Source organism: Adiantum capillus-veneris, unplaced genomic scaffold (assembly GCF_014529385.1).
Source record: "Adiantum capillus-veneris isolate H3 unplaced genomic scaffold, ASM1452938v2 Hic_scaffold_33, whole genome shotgun sequence".
Taxonomy (NCBI): domain Eukaryota; kingdom Viridiplantae; phylum Streptophyta; class Polypodiopsida; order Polypodiales; family Pteridaceae; genus Adiantum; species Adiantum capillus-veneris.
The window spans coordinates 133,714-143,758 of record NW_028221440.1 but is presented as its reverse complement, the minus strand read 5'-3'; the positions used below and the strand labels follow the sequence as shown (position 1 = coordinate 143,758).

At 42.9% G+C, this 10,045-nt stretch overlaps 1 pseudogene; it reads right to left on the bottom strand.

Annotated features, from left to right (window-relative positions):
- Nucleotides 1-2,041: 2,041 nt before the first annotated feature.
- On the bottom strand, nucleotides 2,042-2,754 carry LOC147416948 (uncharacterized; annotated as a pseudogene).
- Between the last annotated feature and the right edge of the window lie 7,291 nt (nucleotides 2,755-10,045).

The following is a 10,045-nucleotide window of genomic DNA, read 5'->3' as shown; positions in this document are numbered from 1 at the left end:
TGTGTGCTAATACTCTGTATAGTATGAAGCAAGTGAGCAATACAGTGCGAATTGCTATCGTTATTAGAGAGAGTGTGCCTGTGATATTGTGTGTGATGGCAAGCCTTGCAGTTGAAGCCCCTTGCACTACCTGCTTTTTATAAGCAGTGTTAGCTTTGCGGTGCCTTAAAGGCCCTATGCAGTATAACATGCCAGTGTTGGCATTCGGTGCTTCTAGCTATACCAATTTGCTTTTTTTAGAGAGTTTGCAGAGTGCCCATATCTTTGGCTTTATTCTATTTGCTAAAATGAAAATCTTATCATCTTTGTAGACAAATTAAAAACACTAGCAAGTTTATTACTTGCTATAGGCAAAAGTAAAACCATTTTTGTAAGAAAACCGATTATCGTAAAGTGAACCCTTTAAACAGTGTATTGCCATTGCGTCGGTAGTACCCTTGGGTCCGTGTACCCATCAATCTTATTTGTGAATAAAACCAATTACTTGGGTTTTGTAGGACTTTTATATTCAATGCTAATGAAAACTTGATTTATTCAAGGTTGTGTACATGCTTCTGGAGAATTCCAAACAAATTACAAAATAAAGGGCTTTTCCATGCCAAAAAATACAAATAAGAAAGAGAAAAAAGGGGATTCTTTGGCTTTGAAATTCATCATTGCGTCCTGCTTTGGAGGCATCTGTCCTTCTATCACTCTTCTGCTAATGATGTTGTCGCATGTGTCATGTTTAGTAGAAGCTTGTTAAAAAAACTTGCGTCTTTTTCTCAAATGGTATTATGTAAGCATGTGTTTGTGTGTGGCTGTGTGTCCATAATATCACGGAGTGTTGTCAACATGCATCCTGTGTTCCATATTGTGTGTGTGTGTGTGTGTGTGTGTGTGTGTGTGTGTGTGTGTGTGTGTGTGTGTGTGTGTGTGTGTGTGTGTGTGTGTGTGTGTGTGTGTGTGTGTGTGAGGCTGTGTGTGCTCGCAGAGGGGTGGATGCAGCTATCGATTTGTGCGCAAAGGCATAGTAAGACAGGGTCAAAGTGTAGGCTAAGAGGAAACGCAAAAAAAATGCCTTCGAGGTGTGTTACAGTGAACGCGGTGTTTGTTTTTTAAAAGCTACAACCAGTGTTAAAATAGATTTCAGTTATTGATTGCACCAATGTGTGGTTAGTTGGCCAGGGTGATAATGTTTAGTTTGTGGGAGGATGAGAGAGAGAGAGAGAGAGAGAGAGAGAGAGAGGAGGATTTTTTAAAAAATCAAGGGTAAGGCTTGAGAGAGAGAGAGAGACAGAGAGAGATGGGGAAAGTTTTAAATTGGTTCAAGTTTTTATATGTGTAAAAGAACTTCAGTACCCTCGTTTTTTCCGAGTTTTCTCTAACACACTATTTCATTTCGAGAGAAACTAAAGAGATGGAGATCAAGAAAGTGGGAAGTGAAATAATAGCCTCCTGTTCAGAGGTTTCTAGATGAACTTAAAGGGTGAGATAGACAGAGAAAGAGAGAGCGGGAGAGATGGAGAGTGAGAGAGAGAGAGAGAGAGAGAGAGAGAGATAGAGGAACAGCATTATCTTTTATTTTTTATCTTTGGTATCAGTTTAGAAAGAGAGAGAGATAGAGAGGGAGAGAATGAACTTGTGTTGTTTTTACATCGTTCATGTGTGTTTTTTAAGAAATTTCAAAACCTCCTAATGAATTTTTGAATTAAAAGAAAAAAATTATACAACAAACTATTATGGATATTTTGGTACAAGGTTGTTTTTGTGTTTTTTAGCCTTGCAAAATAAGGGGGATTTAATATGGGGGGATGCGAGGGAGTTGGACTAAAAGGAAAAAGCTTGGACGTAAAAATTTGTGGAGAAGCTATCCACATTAGAGCTAGAGAGAAAGAGAGATAGATAGATAGATAGATTTCATTATCGTCCACGGAGGTCAGATATGACCCATGGGACCGGAAACAAAAACATTACAATTCGGTCTTCTAAGAGAAGGCATTAGATACATATCAGTTAAGGACTGAGGCTCCGTCAAGAGGGTGGAAAAAAGAAGCAAAACCTAGGTGGGGTCGGGTAAGGGGATAGTCCCTTTGGGAGCTCGAAATTCTTGGATGATGGCCTTACCTCCTCGATATACTGCCCATTTTCCTTGTTTTCGTGCTTCGTAGACCTTTTTGAGTTCTTGTTTCTTCATCTTGAGTTGATTCAAGGTCAACTCCTCAGCAATCCAAACCTTCGTTCCCTTGAGGAGGTGGGATTGGCACAGCACCCTCACCCGCTCCTCTTTTTCCTTGAAAGTGAGAAGGCAATGCTCAAATGGAACTTGCCTATGGGTGTCATTGATCCAAGAAATGGATTCCAGCTTGATGTTGATTGTTTGAAGAATATTGTTGAGCTTGATAATCGCTTCTTCGAGGGTATCATCAGTGGTGCACCATGGTGAGGGAACCCACCAATCCGGACCTTGGAGTTCTCTTCCTGAAGTCTTTGTTCTTGAAGTTCCGTTGTCACACATGTCTGCACTTTTTTAATGACTGCAGAGTGAGCTTGGGTGACTTTGGCTTCAACTTCTTTAGCTTTGTCTGTGGCAACATTGACCACAGAGTCGAAACGTGCCTCAAGCTTGCTAAGGCGTGCTTTTAGGTCGCGATTCTCTTCCATAATCTGATCAACAACTCTTTGAAGCTCTCTGATCCGATCGCTTTTACTCGACGCTGCTACAACGGCTGCAAAACTTGGTCGACTCCTCGCAGTACCCTTTGGGGTATTCATGATGAGAGCCCACTACAATCCAATGGGACCCCTATCTAAACCAGTGTGACCCCACTGTAAACTAGGCCTTAATAGATCCTTAGTTTGCAGGCGGTTAAGGTTTATGAGGCTGCTTTGTGAGGCTTACACAGCTTCGCAGGGTTGTGAGTTCAGGGTTAGGTAGTGCAAGCTTTGTGAGCCAGGCTGCAGGAGATTCGGGTTTTGCGAGATATGAGAGGTTCGAAAGTTGCTGCGTTCAAATTCTTGTTTTGTGGTGATGTTCTCGCCACGAGATGCAGGGGCTTGGTTTTGGCTCGCGATCGAGGCTATGGGGATAGGCCTAACGCCTACCCAAAGGGCTGCCTCTCGCCCATGGGGAGACTCAGGCGTTAAGGGGTTGAGGAGGGAGAAATGCTACGACAGGCACAGAGAGAGAGAGAGAGAGAGAGAGAGAGAGAGAGAGAGAGAGAGAGAGAGAGAGAGAGAGAGAGAGAGAGATAACCCAAGATAAAAAATGGGTGCGGGGGGGAGGGAAATATGAGGAAGAAGGAGAGCTGGTTTTTTCCATTTGGTCATGAGAGAGAGAGAGAGGGGGGGGGGGGGGGGCACCCTTACCATGAGGATATACTCACTTGGTGGGGGATAGTCCAACAAGTGGACATATCCCTAACATTTTTACAATATATCCTAGTATTGTGATTTTTTATTATGAGCATGTTAGAGATAGATGAAGAAGAACTATTTACTGGAAGATGTCTACATACCCTCTATATATATGTCTAGGAGATGTCTACATACCCTCTTATCCTTGGACAATTATACATCATTGCTACTCATATGGAAAGAAAGGTGATGGACGATTGATCCAACTTAGAAGACAAGAAGATACCCAATTTGGAAGTTGAAATACAAGGGTATCAAGTGTTACCATATACATGCGGTAGTGATGTGTGTAAACACACTAGGACAGCCGGGGCATTTTTCCCCTCTTTAGGAGTTTTTTCCCCCGAGCATTGTATATATGCCCATCACTCTAGGGCTATCTATCTTTCCATTGCACACTAAGTAATACACTCTCTATTGTGTGCCTTGAGCTTCCTTCGTCTTCTCCAAGCTGTGTGTGTTTCTCTGCAACCCTAATTCCAACCATTGGTATCAAAGCAAGTTGCTTCCTCCCGGGCTTAGTCGCCAGCTGCTCCAGTACACGCCTGCCCACTTTCTGCGATTTCAGTGAGCTTTGGCGAGCATTCACAGGTCGACAAATTCGGGCTCATTTCAGCCTCCGTTTCCACTACAGGCAGTACTGCACAGGCTATTTTGTCATTTTGTGCAAAATTTCTGTCAGTGCCGTTTTCTGCATAACAGGTGCCTTATAGTCTTCTACAGTTTGTGCTATATAGCACGAGTTGTTCCCGCTCCGTTTCTCCTACTTTTGGGCAGTTTTCACATCAAATGCAGCATTTACCATGGCTAACAACAACAACACATATGTGTTCAAGATGTTTGTTGCTGAGGACAGGTTGGATAGGGACAACTACCCTATGTGGGCTTATATGATGCAACATGTTCTTGTGTCAAAGGGCGTCTGGAACATTGTGCAAGGCATTGATGTACGTCCTTGTTCTGAGGATGTAGGCGATGTTGAGGATGTTGCAGGTCTTGCTACAAGGATTGCTGCTGTTAGAATTGTTTTGCCTACGGCAGAACAAGGTCGTTGGGATGTAAAGGATGCGCAAGCTCATGCATTGATTGCGTTTTCTGTGAAGCGCACCATTGTTCCTCACATCCGTTCAGCAAAATCTACAAAACAAGGTTAAAGGATGTGCAAGCTCATGCATTGATTGCGTTTTCTGTGAAGCGCACCATTGTTCCTCACATCCGTTCAGCAAAATCTACAAAACAGGGTTGGGATATTCTAGCAGGTCTTTATGCAAGCCTCAATGAGGCTAAAATTGCTTTGTTGTGTAAAGAGCTCGAGTCGAAGATTATGCATGAGGAAGATGATATGGACACTTTCCTTGCTAGTTTCAAGGATATCAATGAGCAACTTATTTCTACAGGTGAAGTCAGTTCAGACAGTTCCCTTGTGCAGACTGTTCTTGATGCCTTACCAGATTCCTACCAGACTTTTGCTAGTACTTGGAGACTGATGACCCAAGGAAATCCTGAAGTTGTCAAGTTTGATGCATTATGCACATTTCTGTTGCAAGAGTCACTTTCTCAAAAAAATAGGACTAGGAAGCGTGCAGTTGAACAGGCTTTTATTGCTTCTCAAAGAAAGGGTGGTAACAGTAATGCAGCCACTTCTTATGGTTCTGCTGCGAGTGGCAAAAATTCTGTTCCTATTGCTTCTGCTGGAAGTAATTCGTCTCGAAATTCTGGTGATAAGGGCAAAAAGAAAATGCGTTGCCCTTATTCTAAAGCTAATGATCACTTGATCAAGTCATGTCCTAAGTTGAAGGCCAAAGAGGCTAAGAAGAAAGAGGGTGGTTCCACTGCAAATGTTGGTTCCACTACAAATGTAGCCATTGTTGAGTCTTCTGTGAAAGGAGACTGTAATGCTGATGTTGATGCAGAATGGGCTTTTAGCACAAAGTGCACTTACAATCCTGTTGTCCATGATGCATGCTTGTCAGTTGTTGCTGTAGATTCACATGTGTGGTATTTCGACGGTGGTGCTACAAAGCACATTACCTCACATCGTGAATTGTTTACCTCTCTCGAGTCTGTCCCTCATGGAAATTCAGTCACTTGTGCCAACAATGCCGCTTATCCAGTTCATGGAGTTGGAAAGATCGTGCTTACTGCTGCTAATGGCAGTTCTTTCACACTTGTTGATGCACTTTATGTACCTAGGATCAAGAAGAATCTCTTGTCTATATCCGCACTTGCTAGACTTGGACTTGTAGTCAAATTTGTGGATGACAGATGTACAGTTCATGATCTCAGTTTTGGTAATGAAATTGTTGCATCTGGCCTTTTGTGCCGTGGGCTGTATAAGCTCACTTTGTATGACAAGTGTGGACAAAATTTTGCAAATGTTGTTGGAGATTCAAGGGTTATTTCAGATGCAAAACTTTGGCATGCATGTTTTGGTCATCTGAATTTTGTCAGTTTGCTGCGTTTGCAGAAATCTGATATGGTTGCTTCTTTGCCGCCTCTTGAAGCACCTGTCAAACATGTTTGTGAAGACTGTATTTTGGGTAAGATGCAGCGTTCTAAGTTTCCAAAGGATGGTTCAGTTTACGCAACATGCAGGTTGCAGCTTGTGCATAGTGATGTTTGTGGGCCCATGCAAACTCCGTCCTTGGGCAAATTACCTGTACTTTGTGACTTTCATTGATGATTACTCCAAGCATGCATGGGTATTTCCGCTTAAAGAAAAGTCCAAAGTTTTTATGTGCTTCAAACAATTTCTAGCTCTGGCTGAAAATGTCTCGAAATGTACTATGGGCACCCTCCGTTCCGATCGGGGGGGGGGGAGTATATGTCTCATGAATTTAATGCATTTTTGGCTAGTCGTGGGATAAAACACCAATGTACAGTGCCTTATACACCTCGGCAAAATGGTGTTGCTGAGAGGAAAAACAAGTCACTTACGGAAATGGCACGATGTATGGTCAAAAGTCAAGCTTTGTCTCATTCTTTTTTGCTTGAGGCCATCATGTGTGCCAATTATGTACTTAAGAGGTGTCCTACGAAAGCTTTGCAGTCTATTACTCCATATGAACCATGGCATGATAGAAAGCCTTCTATTGAGCACATGCGTGTTTTTGGCTGTTTGGCATATGCTTTGGTGCCACAAACACAGCGCAGAAAATTGGATGATAAGGCTGTCAATTGTTATTTTGTTCGTTATAGTGCTGAAAGCAAAGCTTACACGTTGTATCATCCGCAAAAAAAACGTATTCTGGTTTCACGCGATGTATTGTTTGTGGAAGATTCTGTTCAGCCCTTGCTGTCATGTACTAGAGACAGTAATGTAATCTCACAAGACATTTATGACACTTTGTTGCCTCTTTTTAGTGGTGGAAATACGAATGTAATTTCCAATGAGGCAAATGTACAGCCTATGGGGGTTTCTAAAAATGTTACAGATCAGCCTATTACTGATGTAGATGTACATGATGTACTTGATGAGGAAAGGACTGAAAATGAGCAGGCTAGAGGTATACCAAAATGGCTGGTGCACACTTTGCGTGATAGTAAATTGGATGCACCTTTGTCTAGTCGTACTCGTTCAGGATCTCCCCATGCATCTTATGCATCAGATTGTTATGCTTTGGCTGTGTTTAGTTTACATGATGTTGAGGAGCCTCTGTCTTTTGATGAAGCACAGAATTGAGAAAATTGGATGGCTACCATGCAATCAGAATATGATGCACTTATAGAAAATGACAGATGGACTTTATGTGATTTGCCTCCTGGAAAAACGGCCATTGGTACGAAGTGGGTTTACAAGTTGAAACGCAAGCCGGATGATGATCGATCACATTAAAGCTCGACTTGTTACAAAGGGTTATGCACAGCAAAAAGGCATAGATTATGAAGAGACTTTTGCTCCCACTTTTCGTATGACTATTGTGCGTTTTCTATGTGCATTGGCAGCTCATTTTGGTTGGGATGTACATCAATCAGACATTGTTACTGCTTTCTTGAATGGTGACATATTTGAGGAAGTTTATGTAACGCACCCTTGCGGTTTTGTCATAAAAGGACAAGAGGACAAAGTGTGTAAATGTAAGAAGGCTTTGTATGGGTTGAAGCAATCTCCTCGTGCTTGGTATGAGAAAGCTGACACTCATTTGGTTAAATGAGGCTTTCGTAACATTCCAACAGAAAGCACATTGTATGTAAAGCGTGAGGGTGATGTACTTCTCATTGTGGTTCTTTATGTTAATGATTTGCTGATCATTGGACCAAATGAGAGACATATTGCTGAATTTAAGGCTGATTTGAATGCTACTTTCAAGATGAAAGATTTGGGGCTGTTGCATCATTACTTGGGTATGCAGTTTAAGCAGTGTGATGGTGGTATTGCCTTGTGTCAGAAAAGTTACATAGAGACATTGCTATGTAAGTTTGGACTTGAGGATTCCAAACCTATTGCCACTCCCATGGAAACATGCTTGAAGTTGATTCTACATGATGTTGGCAATCCTGCTGATGTCACTCTTTACCAAACTGTTGTTGGCTGCCTCATTTATGTATGCAACACGAGGCCAAATATTCAGTTTGCAGTCTCACAGGTCAGCAAATTCATGCCTAGCCTAGGGTCTAAGCATTGGCAGGCTGTCAAGAGGATTTTTGAGTACCTTAGTGGCACTTTACACCTTGGCTTGTTTTATCCCAAGGGGGGATCATTGCCGCCAGACTTACATGCTTTTTCGGACTCAGATCGAGCTGGTTGTGTTGACACGCGAGTGTCCACAAGTGGTTTTTGTTTCATGCTTGGCAGTTCATGTATATCAGGGTTGAGCAAGAAGCAACCTACTATGTGTTAAGTATGGAGCCTGATTTACCCTTGTAATTTTCTGTGGTAAAAGCGCACATTTGTAAGGCCCCCATCATGAGGAGAAGCCATCGTGTGTGAAGGAAAATCACTCACCGGAAACCAAAATTTTCATGGACAAGAATCAGGGCCAACTTTAGAGGGCTCGGGGGTGGAGGTCCCCGAGACTTTTTTTTTTCACCGGAATATTCCTTTTCGTCAGAATATTATGGCCGGACGGCGGCTGGAAAGTGGTCGGAAAACAACCGGTCGGTTGGCCGATGGCCGGTGGTCGGAAGTCAATGGCCGGTGGCCGAATTCAAAAGCGGACTTGTCTTCTCAAGGGCGGCCACACATGGGCGGATTGGAGGGTTCGATTTGGACTTATTCGCACAAGGGCGGCTACACATGGGTGTCTCTCATAAGAGAGGGCAGCCCTTTTGGCTTATAAAAGTAGGCCATTTCTACACATTTGATAGTGTGAAGTTGATGCAACAAGGTGAGTGTGAGGTGGTGAGAGTGAAGCAAGGCGGGAGCTCCATTAAGGGTATAATCCCTTTGTAAACTACTTCTTGTTTTGAAGTACTAAAGCCATTGAGTGGCTGCTTTCCCGTGGACGTAGCCCACATTGGGTGAACCACGTATATCGTGTGTACTCTCTCTCTCTCTCTCTCTCTCTCTCTCTCTCTCTCTCTCTCTCTCTCTCTCTCTCTCTCTCTCTCTCTCTCTCTCTCTCTCTCTATAATCTCGTGTATGTAAATCTATCTCTCTCCATTAAGTAATCTACTCAATTATCTATTTAGCTACGTCTTATTTCCGAACAACTGGTATCAGAGCAAGGTTTGCTCGTAGCTAAATTATCTCAAGGAAAGGATTCCTTGAATTGAGTGGGAGTTATGGCGGAGGAAGGGAAGCTCAAGATTGAGAAGTTCAACGGCAAAAACTACCAACATTGGAAGATGCAGATTGAAGACTATCTCTACCAGAAGGACCTCTATTTGCCACTGGGCGATCTTGCAAAGAAGCCTGCAACGATGGCAGATGAAGCATGGATTGTCCTTGATCGAAATGCCATGTGAACAATCCGGTTAAGCTTGACGTCAACGGTGGCCTTCAATGTTTCGGAGATGAAGACCACGGAGGACTTGATGAAGTCACTTGACGACTTCTACGAGAAACCATCGGCATCCAATAAGGTATTTCTTATGAAGCGCTTGTTCAATCTAAAAATGGCAGAGAATGGTTCAGTTGCAGAACACCTAAATGACTTTAACACAAACATAAGTCAACTTCGATCGGTGAAAATCAATTTCGATGACGAAGTGCGAGCTCTCCTTATATCATCATCTCTACCGGATAGTTGGGACAGCCTTGTGATGGTTGTAAGTAATTCTATCTCTGTATAAATACTCTTAAGTTTGATGATGTTGTGGGTGTTCTCCTAAGCGAGGAAATACGAAGGAGAAGCACAGGAGAATCATCAAGTGCTGCATTGTCAGTGGAAACAAGAGGAAGGCCTAAGGAGAGGTTCAAAAGCCAAAAGGGTCGTGATCGTTCAAGACGGAGCAAGTCACGAACAAAGTCAGTTCTTGAATGTTGGAACTGCGGCAAGAAGGGCCATGTCAAGAAGGATTGTTGGTCCAAGAAGAAGAAGGAGACAGAGTCTCAAGACAACAAGCCAACATCGGAGGCCAATGTGGCAGGTAAAGTAGAGCAAGATGCTCTAATTCTCTCATTAGACAATGTGTCTAATTCCTGGATAGTAGATTCCGGGGCTTCATTCCATGCGACACCACACAAGCAACATTTCCAAGACTACAC